Raw genomic sequence first — 12,356 nt, forward strand, 5'->3', positions numbered from 1 at the left:
AGAAAATAACGATATCCGCCGCGCGCCTCTACGCTCATCGGACCACACACATCGGTATGTATGATTTCCAACAAGTCACTTGCACGCTCCATAGTTCCGGAGAATGGAGTCTTAGTCATCTTGCCCATGAGGCATGGTTCGCACGTGTCAAGTGAATCAAAGTCAAGTGACTCCAAAAGTCCATCAGCATGGAGTTTCTTCATGCGCTTTACACCAATATGACCTAAGCGGCAGTGCCACAAAAATATGGCGCTATCATTGTTAACTCTAACTCTTTTGGTCTCAATGTTATGTATATGTGTATCGCTATCAAGATTCAATATGAACAATCCTCTCACATTAGGTGCATGACCATAAAAGATGTTACTCATAGAAATAGAACAACCATTATTCTCTGACTTAAAAGATTAACCGTCTCGCAATAAACAAGATCCAGATATAATGTTCATGCTCAACGCAGGCACTAAATAACAATGATTTAAGTTCATCACTAATCCTGATGGTAACTGAAGTGAAACTGTGCCGACGGCGATTGCATCAACCTTGGAACCATTTCATACGCGCATCGTCACTTCATCTTTCGCCAGCCTTCGTCTATTCTGCAGGTCCTATTTTGAGTTGCAAATAGGAGCAACAGAACCGGTATCGAATACCGAGGCACTACTACGAGAGCCGGTTAAGTACACATCAATAACATGTATATCAAATATACCTGATTTTTCTTTGGCCGCCTTCTTATCAGCCAGATACTTGGGGCAGTTGCGCTTCCAGTGACCCATACCCTTGCAATAGTAGCACTCTGTTTCAGGCTTAGGTCCAGCTTTGGGTTTCTTTGTCGGATTGGCAACAGGCTTGCCGCTCTTCTTTGAATTACCCTTCTTGCCTTTGCCGTTTCTCTTGAAACTAGTGGTCTTATTCACCAGCAACACTTGATGTTCTTTACGGAGTTCAGACTCTGCGACTTTCAGCATCGCAAACAACTCGCCGGGTGACTTGTTCATCCCTTGCATGTTGTAGTTCAACACAAAGCCTTTATAGCTTGGCGGCAGTGATTGAAGGATTCTGTCAGTGATAGCCTCTTGCGGGAGTTCAATCCCCAGCTCAGCTAGACGGTTTGAGTACCCAGACATTTTGAGCACATGTTCACTGATAGACGAGTTCTCCTCCATCTTGCAAGCATAGAATTTATCGGAGGTCTCATACCTCTCGATCCGGGCGGTCTTCTGAAAGATAAACTTCAACTCCTGGAACATCTCGAATGCTCCATGACGCTCAAAGCGACGTTGAAGTCCCGATTCTAAGCCATACAAAACTGCACACTGAACTACTGAGTAGTCCTCCTTACGTGCTAACCAAGCGTTCTTAACATCCTGATCAGCCATAGCAGGAGGTTCATCTCCTAGCGCAGCATTAAGGACATAATCTTTCTTCCCAGCTTGTAAGATTAGCTTAAGATTACGAGCCCAGTCTACAAAGTTGCTTCCATCATCTTTCAACTTAGCTTTCTCTAGGAACGTATTAAAATTCAGGGTGACTGTCGCGTGAGCCATGATCTACAACACAAATATATTCAAAGTGGACTTAGACTATGTTCAAGATAATTAGAGTTTAACTTAATCAAATTATTTGCTAAACTCCCACTCAAAAAGTACATCTCTCTAGTCATTTGAGTGGTTCATGATCCACTTACACTAGCTCAAGTCCGATCATCACGTGAGTTGAGTATAGTTTCAGTGGTAAGCATCCCTATGCTAATCATATCATCTATATGATTCATGATCGACCTTTCGGTCTCATGTGTTCCGAGGCCATGTCTGCACATGCTAGGCTCGTCAAGCTTAACCCGAGTGTTCTGCGTGCGCAACTGTTTTGCACCCGTTGTATGTGAACGTTGAGTCTATCACACCCGATCATCACGTGGTGTCTCGAAAGGACGAACTGTAGCAATGGTGCACAGTCGGGGAGAACACAATTTCCTCTTGAAATTTTAGTGAGAGATCACCTCATAATGCTACCGTCGTTCTAAGCAAAATAAGGTGCATAAAAGGATTAACATCACATGCAATTCATAAGTGACATGATACGGCCATCATCACGTGCTCCTTGATCTCCATCACCAAAGCACCGGCACGATCTTCTTGTCACCGGCGCCACACCATGATCTCCATCAACGTGTCGCCATCGGGGTTGTCGTGCTACTCATGCTATTACTACTAAAGCTACATCCTAGCAAAATAGTAAACGGATCTGCAAGCACAAATGTTAGTTTAAAGACAACCCTATGGCTCCTGCCGGTTGCCGTACCATCGACGTGCAAGTCGATATTATCTATTACAACATGATCATCTCATACATCCAATATATCACATCACATCGTTGGCCATATCACATCACAAGCATACCCTGCAAAAACAAGTTAGACGTCCTCTAATTTTGTTGTTGCATGTTTTACGTGGTGACCATGGGTATCTAGTAGGATCGCATCTTACTTACGCAAACACCACAACGGAGATATATGAGTTGCTATTTAACCTCATCCAAGGACCTCCTCGGTCAAATCCGATTCAACTGAAGTTGGAGAAACCGACACTTGACAGTCATCTTTGAGCAACGGGGTTACTCGTAGCGATGAAACCAGTCTCTCGTAAGCGTACGAGTAATGTCGGTCCAAGCCGCTTCAATCCAACAATACCGCGGAATCAAGAAAAGACTAAGGAGGGCAGCAAAACGCACATCACCGCCCACAAGATCTTTTGTGTTCTACTCGAGAAGACATCTACGCATGAACCTAGCTCATGATGCCACTGTTGGGGAACGTCGCATGGGAAACAAAAAATTTCCTACACGCACGAAGACCTATCATGGTGATGTCCATCTACGAGAGGGGATGAGTGATCTACGTACCCTTGTAGATCGTACAGCAGAAGCGTTAGTGAACGCGGTTGATGTAGTGGAACGTCCTCACGTCCCTCGATCCGCCCCGCGAACAATCCCGCGATCAGTCCCACGATCTAGTACCGAACGGACGGCACCCCCGCGTTCCGCACACGTACAGCTCGACGATGATCTCGGCCATCTTGATACAGCAAGAGAGACGGAGAGGTAGAAGAGTTCTCCAGCAGCGTGACGGCGCTCCGGAGGCTGGTGATGACCTTGTCTCAGCACGGCTCCGCCCGAGCTCCGCAGAAACGCGATCTAGAGGAAAAACCGTGGAGGTATGTGGTCGGGCTGCCGTGGAAAAGTCATCTCAAATCAGCCCTAAAACCTCCGTATATATAGGCGGGAGGGGGGGACCTTGCCTTGGGGCTGAAGGAGCCCCAAGGGGGTTGGCCGAGTCCAAGGGGGAAGGCTCCCCCCCCCCAAACCGAGTTGGACTTGGTTTGGTGGGTGGGAGTCCTTCCTTCCCTTCCCACCTCCTCTTTTTTTTCTTTTCTCTTTGATTTTCTTTCCTAGGCGCATAGGGCCCTTTTGGGCTGCCCCACCAGCCCACTAAGGGCTGGTGCGCCACCCTCAAGGCCTATGGGCTTCTCCGGGGTGGGTTGCCCCCCCGGTGAACTCCCGGAACCCATTCGTCATTCCCGGTACATTCCCGGTAACTCCGAAAACCTTCCGGTAATCAAATGAGGTCATCCTATATATCAATCTTTGTTTCCGGACCATTCCGGAAACCCTCGTGACGTCCGTGATCTCATCCGGGACTCCGAACAACATTCGGTAACCAACCATATAACTCAAATACGCATAAAACAACGTCGAACCTTAAGTGTGCAGACCCTGCGGGTTCGAGAACTATGTAGACATGACCCGAGAGACTCCTCGGTTAATATCCAATAGCGGGACCTGGATGCCCATATTGGATCCTACATATTCTACGAAGATCTTATCGTTTGAACCTCAGTGTCAAGGATTCATATAATCCCGTATGTCATTCCCTTTGTCCTTCGGTATGTTACTTGCCCGAGATTCGATCGTCAGTATCCACATACCTATTTCAATCTCGTTTACCGGCAAGTCTCTTTACTCGTTCCGTAATACAAGATCCCGCAACTTACACTAAGTTACATTGCTTGCAAGGCTTGTGTGTGATGTTGTATTACCGAGTGGGCCCCGAGATACATCTCCGTCACACGGAGTGACAAATCCCAGTCTTGATCCATACTAACTCAACTAACACCTTCGGAGATACCTGTAGAGCATCTTTATAGTCACCCAGTTACGTTGCGACGTTTGATACACACAAAGCATTCCTCCAGTGTCAGTGAGTTATATGATCTCATGGTCATAGGAATAAATACTTGACACGCAGAAAACAGTAGCAACAAAATGACACGATCAACATGCTACGTCTATTAGTTTGGGTCTAGTCCATCACGTGATTCTCCTAATGACGTGATCCAGTTATCAAGCAACAACACTTTGTTCATAATCAGAAGACACTGACTATCTTTGATCAACTGGCAAGCCAACTAGAGGCTTGCTAGGGACGGTGTTTTGTCTATGTATCCACACATGTAAATGAGTCTTCATTCAATACAATTATAGCATGGATAATAAACGATTATCTTGGTACAGGAATTATAATAATAACTATATTTATTATTGCCTCTAGGGCATAATTCCAACAGTTGGTTTATCACATTATGTGGGAGTAATATGCTATGTGCATATTACAAACCTAGAAAATGTGTACATTTGACGTGTTGCCACTTAGTGTTGATATTGTAAATTATCTTGTTCCTAGGTGGCATGTTAGCTCTACAAGTGTCATTTGCTTGCGTTTTATGGGTAAAGATGATCTTGGATATATTTTTGATCTACCAATGAGTATCACTTCGAAAATACTTCTTGTCCTTGACAATTGGTATTCCCATCATGTGATAGGAATTGCTAATCATCTTTACATTGGATTTTGTGTTTCGTTTGTCTCCCTTGCCTCTTATGAATCTATTTTAACATGTCTAGTGTTTTTATAGATATAGAGAAAGTGATGATCCCATCGTGTGCGTTTTGTATTCAAATGCAAATTCTATATAATGCACATCCCTTGGGGGAGCTATCCTATTTTCTTTAGAACACTCTCTTTATTCACCCATCATAAAATCTTTTGATCCCCATCAAGTATGTGTTGATGGGAGGCAAGTCTTGCTCTTTATGATGCTTTGTGCCATCATGAAATATTGTCGAGGGCTTGGTCTGTTGGAACCTAGCTCTCTTTTGGAAACTAGATACCTCGTGTTTGTTTTCCTTCAATTGGTTTCTTGTTGCCTTCTATTTGGCATGTGTCAATGGATATCTCATTCCTTGAGGTATCTTTTAATTGATATCCTTCAAGTGATAGTTCTTTTTGTTTTAGGATCTTATTATCACTTGATACCTTGTCTTTTGGTGACTTATCAACTTTGTGTTGAGTTGATTCTTGAGAGTCTTGAGCATGCGTATCTAGCTACTATATACAACTTCTTTTGCTTGCTTTCCTTATTTGACCCAATATATAGGGGAAACTCCATCTTGTCATAAATTGGCTAAAGTGTGCATGAAATTCAAATTCATATCTATATGCACATATGTGTGTGGAGTTTGTCCTATGCATTGCTGGTTTTCTAACTCTTTGGTCCCAATGAGTTTGGGCACCATTTTGTTTGTTTTGCTGTTCCAGGAACAACTGGAGATGCATTGGATGCTCGGCTCATCTATAAGGAAGGTTTTGATACCATGTGATTATTGGAGCCAAGTTAGGATGATTAAAGAACAACTATCTACTACATCAATCCAATGTTGTCTCGGTAACAAGTATCCACTTCATGCATTCTTTTCTTGCAAAGGCCCCAACCTGTCTTTTCTTTTCCAGGTTGCATCATGGCATGAATCTCTTGATTCGTTCTTGTAGTACTTGTTTGCTTTCTCAAAGCATCCGAACGATGATGTCTTACTACTAGTTGGGATGTCTTTGATGTTCGTATGTTGGAAGTTCATATTATACAATAAGAAAATATTAGGCCATGTGCTATGCTTCCAAGCAAAAGATCTCATTGATATATTTATGACTTCCTTTTTGGATATTTAGTTTGTTCCTTCTTGTAACCATTTTGTGTGTATATCCTTCTTTGTGGATATATATCATCATGATTGTCTTCTACTTAGAATCTTTTACACATAAGAGAAGATACATCTCTAATTGATATCCTCTTTTCTTTCACGTCCATCGTTACATTTCCTCTTTCAGTTTTTGGTGGCTTCGTGAAAAGATTTGTTTTGAGTGCGTATCTTATTTCCTACATCTTGATGCACTCTTTGGCCGTGAAGATTATTTTTCCTCATGCTTGTCTTGATTAGGGTTTTGCCATTTCAATCAGTATCCCTCCTCTTGATAAGGTTCTTACTTCCTATCTTCACAATGGGTTGCCACAAGCGTTGGTTCTTATTTTGTTCATTAGTAAGCTTTTGAACCCATTTTCTAGTATGTGTGTGTGGGAATGATATGTCTTGCACTCTGTATCTCATTTCATCAAGACTATGTTGATGAGTAATGCTCATCCTTATCTTAGTCTTCTCAAGTGCTTTGCCATGACTCACACACATTACTTTGGTTGAGCCTATTCTTAAGTTGCTTCTTTTACATGTTGCTCAACCATTTGTTTTGTGCAATCAATATGCTTATTGTCTCATCTATCTTCTTGCACTCATTGTGTGTTTTTATTAATTTTGGGGGAGCAACGATCCTATTTGGTGCACCTGTATCAAATACAAAAATCTCGTATTAGTGCACAAATCATGGGGAGCTTCTCTAGGTTTTGATAAAACACTCTGTTGCCTTTATCATAATATCTTCTATTAATGTGGTTCGAAGGACCATATGATTGTTTGTTCCATCAGGAATCTTGTGATTGCTTGCCTCTATTTTTGTATGTCTTTGTGGCATATGATCCTTTTATTTGCAATCTTTGGGTCCTCAATATAGTTTGTTTCCCTCCAACTACTTATCATTGTATTTGTGTATTTCTCTGCACCCATTTGCTGAGAAGTACACACCTTTTGGAGGACCACCTACTATATTGACTTTCTAAACTTTTTATCCATTTTGGCAATCGATGCCAATGGGGGAGAAGTTTAGAGAGTTTACTTTGGATATGTTTAGAGGGTTTTGCTTTTATTGCGTAAGCATTTACGTCTTCACGCATGCATTATTACCTTGTATGTGTGCGCTTGGTTATGCTTATTTCTTATATAAACTCTCTTTAAGTGGTTGTCTTCAATTACCAAAATGGGGGAGATTGTTAGAGCATATATCTCCATATGTGGTTTTGGTAATTGATGACAATTCCTATGGACTAATGGTTGCCTTAAGTTATATTTATAGGATTTGTCCATAGGCACTTCTTGAAGTCCATCTGTTGGGTTCAAGGAGTTTATATGATGACCAAGATTGTATTCAAGGTATTATCCAAATAATGGTCATAGAGACACTAGGTTGATCAAGATCTCAGACAAAGAGTAAATCAAGATGATCAACACACAAAGCGTATAAGATGTACCGAGAGGGATCAAGTGATCCCATGGTATGGTAAGCATTGTCCATTACGTGTTTGTGTACTAACCCATGGTCTTTGTGAGAGTCCTATGTGGGGGTTAGGTGTGCTTCCATGGGCTTGCGTCAAAAGGAAGATCTCATACAACCCATGAAGGATGACGTCAAGTGGCGATCGTCATCAAGATTGTAATATGTCATTGAAACTATTGTTAATGATCATGTGTTGATAAGGACAAGCTCATGTCCTAACAAGGACAAGATCAAGATAAGCATTCCTGAGCACTACATGCTTGATTCTTGTGGATGTTCACATGGTGGACAAATGAAGATGAATACATAAGCTAGGCTCTCCACATTGTGTATGGGAGAGCTACTTGAAGACTTCATCATGTCTTGCTTTCAACTTGAGCCAACAAGGAACAACAACATCAAGCTCAAGTGAAAGGGCTAACTCAAAGGTATCAGTTCCTTTGACGTCAGTTGTGCGGACTGATGATCAGCGAATAGAAGTATACACTCAAGTATGGATCATCAGTACCCCTTTTATGATTCTTGAGTCTTTAGGGATCCCACACTATTAAGAGGGGATCACAGGTTTTGCGATGAACTTGCTCAAACTACATCTCCACTGTTCTGCTTAGACCACATCTCCACTGCTCTGCTGTTATCTGAAAACAGAACCAGTGCCTCGGACATCCGGCTTCCTCCGGACGTCCGAGGGCCGGACGACCGACTGCTTCGGAAATCCGGAATCCTATACCAGAGAAATCAGAGCCATATCACTCGGACTTCTGGCTCCCTCCGGACATCCGAAGCCCGGATATCCGACCAGCTTCGGAATTCCGGAACTATGCACCAGAGAAACTTGAGCCATATAACCCGGACTTCCGGCTCCCTCCGGACGTCCGAGGGCCGGTCAAGGGTCGGACGACCGACAGGCTTCGGAAATCCGGAGCCCTGCACCAGAAGAACTTGAGCCCTATAACTCGGATTTCCGGCTCCCTCCGGACATCCGAGGGCCGGATGTCCGTCCCCTTTCGGAAATCGGAACCTCCCACGAGTAGAAGTTGAGTCGAATAACTCGGATTTCCAGCCTTCTCCGGACGTCCGGTCGCTGTTCAATTCACAGTATTTTCAGTGATATCTACAGGCCTCGGACGACCGACCCCTGTCGGACGTCCGACCCCTCGCGGACGCCCGGACTTCCGAAAACTGTCGGACGTCCGGACCCTGTGTGACTTAAAGTGTCCCCAACGGCTGTTTTTCTCTCCCACTATAAATACCCCCATCCCACTTCGTGAGAGGGTTGCCCAACACAGCCTTATCCTCATAAGAACACACTTCTACCTCACACACATTTGCTCACACCAAATCTTAGATCCCAAGAGCATTTGTGAGCCCCTTTGAGAGTTGTTCCAATCAAAAGATGGATCGTCTCCCTCTCCTCCTTTCAACCCAAGCTATTTGAGATTTGAGCAAGTTTTGAGCATTCCCCGTGATCTTGTTACTCTTGGAGGTTGGAGACTCCTAGGCGGTAGGAGTTCTTCAGAGAGGAATCAATCCGTGTGATTACCCCCCGAAAAAGTTTGTGAGGGTTTGGAAGCCACCTCAAAGGCTTACCACTAGTGGTTGAGAAACGCCTTCGTGGTGTTATCTCAAAGGGAGAATAGGGTGAGCCTTCGTGGCGTTGGTGTGCCTTCGTGGTAACATCCACCTCTCTAACAGTGACTAGCTTCCCTCCAAGGAAGTGAACATCGGGATACATCTTCGTCTCAGTGACCTTGGTTATCCTTAACCCTAACTCCTTACTTGTGGTTTACTTGTGTTAATTGAGCATACATACATTGCATATTGTTTGTGCTCATTATATTGTGTTGGCTATTTCTTGTACAAGATTAATCATTCAAGCATACCCTCTATATCCACACGTTCATACTTGCAGCCTTTGATATATCGTGTGATATAGTGTGATCTAGTATCTTGTGTTGTTCACCTACTTGTCGTGTGATATAGCTCAAGTAAGTTTGTGTAACTTACTTGTGCTTATTAGTAACTGTATTGTGTCCATATGGTAGATCGTGTTGTTGATACACGTTGCAGTGCCTAGTGCATTTAGGATTTGTGCTTGACTAGTACCCTCTTAGTTTATTTCCGCATTAGTTTCTAGCCAAATCCAAAGAAGTTTTTAAATAGCCTATTCACCCCCCTCTAGGCGTCATCGAGGTCTTTTCACATTTGCAGAGAGATTTCAGTGGGTGTCAACTTATCGAGTTCAAGTCTACGATAAAGAGAGAGAGGCATAACACTAACACCGCTCCAAGGTCCCATAAAGCAGTTCTAACGTAGTTACCCTTAATGAAACAAGGTATAGTGGGCAAACCAAGATCACCTAGTTTATTAGGAGTTCCACCCTTGAAGGTATAATTAGCAAGCATGGTGGAAATCTCAACCTCAGGTATCCTCCTCTTATTAGTCACAATATCCTTCATGTACTTAGCATAGGGAGACATTTTGAGCATATCTGTCAAACACATTTGCAGAAAGAGAGGTCTAATCATTTCAACAAATCGCTCAAAATCCTCATCATCCTTTTTCTTGGATGGTTTGGGAGGAAAGGGCATAGGTTTCTGAACCCATGGTTCCCTTTCTTTACCTTGCTTCCTAGCAGCAAAGTCATTCTTATCGTATCTCTTATTCTTAGGCTGTGGGTTATCAAGATCAACAGGTTCAATCTCCACATCCTTATCGTTGCTAGGTTGAGCATCATCATGAACATCACTATTGATATCAGCATTAGGCTGATGTTCCTCACCAGATTGTGTTTCAGCATCAGAGACGGAGACATCGTTTGAACTCTGAGGTGTAGCAGCATCTGGGTTGGTACCGTGCAGGTTCCTATCATCTTTCTTCTTCTTCCTAGGATGACTAGGTGCATCAGTGCTAACTCCTTGAGAATCTTGTTCAATTCTCTTAGGATGACCCTCAGGATACAGAGGTTCCTGGGTCATTCTACCGCCTCTAGTGACGACTCTAACGGAATTGTCATTCAACTCATTGAGCAAGTCATTCTGAGCCTTAAGTACTTGTTCTACTTGAGTAGTAACCATAGAGGCATGTTTACTCAGAAGCTTTAGATCATTGACATTTCTATCCACACAAGCACTTAAATGACTAAGCATACGAGCATTCTGTTCCAATTTTCTGCTAACATAATCATTGAAACTTTGTTGTTTGGCAACGAAGTTATGAAATTCATCCATGCATAAGCTAGCAGGTTTATCAAAAGGAATATCACTCTCATCAAACCTACGCAGAGAATTTACTTCTACTACCTGTATCGGGTTATCAAGACCATGGATCTCTTCGATAGGTGGTAGATTTTTGACATCTTCAGATTTAATGCCTTTCTCTCGCATAGATTTCTTCGCTTCTTGCATATCTTCAGGGCTGAGAAATAGAATACCTCTTTTCTTTGGAGTTGGCTTAGGAGGTGGTTCGGGAATAGTCCAAGCATTCTCATTGCACAAGATGTTATTCAATAGAATTTCAGCTTGTTCTACAGTTCATTCCCTAAAAACACTACCTGCACAACTATCTAGGTGGTCTTTGGAAGCATCGACAAGTCCATTATATAAGATATCAAGTATTTCATTCTTCTCAAGAGGGTGATCACGCAAAGCATTCAGTAGCTGGATGAGCCTCCCCCAAGCTTGTGGGATACTCTCTTCTTCAGCTTGAGCAAAGTTGTATATTTCCTGCAAGGCAGATTGCTTCTTATGGGTAGGGAAATATTTTTCAGAGAAGTAGTAGACCATATCCTGGGGCTACGCACACATCCAGGACCAAGAGAAGTGAACCAGGTCTTAGCATCATCCTTTAGCGAGAAAGGAAACAACTTGAGGATATAGTAGTGGCGGATCTTTTCCTCACTAGTGAATAGGGTGGCTATATCATGCAGTTAGGTAAGATGGGCTACAACCGTTTCAGACTCATAACCGTGAAAAGGATCAGACTCGACCAGAGTGATTAACTCAGGGTCGACAGAGAATTCATAATCCTTATCGGTCACAAAGATAGGTGAAGTAGCAAACTTCTGGTCGTATTTCATCCTAGCATTCAGAGATTTTTCTTTCCACTTGAGCAGTAGTTTATCAACATCATAGCTATCCTTACACACAAGAAAGTCCTCAGCTATCTCTCCCTGCATAACATAACGCTCAGGCATAACAGGCAATTCAAGCATATTAGCAGGTTCTACTTCAATAGTATCAGCAGTTCAGAAGTATCATCACGTCTAGCAGCAACTCTAGAAATTTGTGCATCAAGGAATGCACCTAGTGGCAAAGCAGTATCAGGCATAGCATCATCAGGCAAAGCAGTAGTAGCATCATAAGGCAAAGCAATATCAGGCATAGCATCATCACGCAAAGTAGTATCAAGCATAGCATCATCAGGCATAGTATCAAGCATAGCATCATCATAAGCATCATGGGCAGCAGAAGTAGCATCATCAAGCACAAGCGACATATCAAGATTTCTAGCAGGAGGCAATGTCGCAAACTTACTCATAACTGAAGGTGAATCAAGTGCAGAGCTAGATGACAGTTCCTTACTTGTCCTCGTAGTGGAAGGCAAGATTTCAGTTCTTGGATCTATCGGATTCCTCATAGTGACCAGCAGACGTCAATCCAAAGTGACTCATAGAATATAGTTGTGCTTCCCCGACAACGGCGCCAGAAAATTGTCTTGATAACCCACAAGTGTAGGGGATCACAACAGTTTTCGAGGGTAGAGTATTCAACCCAAATTTATTGATTCGACTCAAGGG

The sequence above is a fragment of the Hordeum vulgare genome, chromosome 5H (assembly GCF_904849725.1).
Source record: "Hordeum vulgare subsp. vulgare chromosome 5H, MorexV3_pseudomolecules_assembly, whole genome shotgun sequence".
NCBI lineage: Eukaryota > Viridiplantae > Streptophyta > Magnoliopsida > Poales > Poaceae > Hordeum > Hordeum vulgare.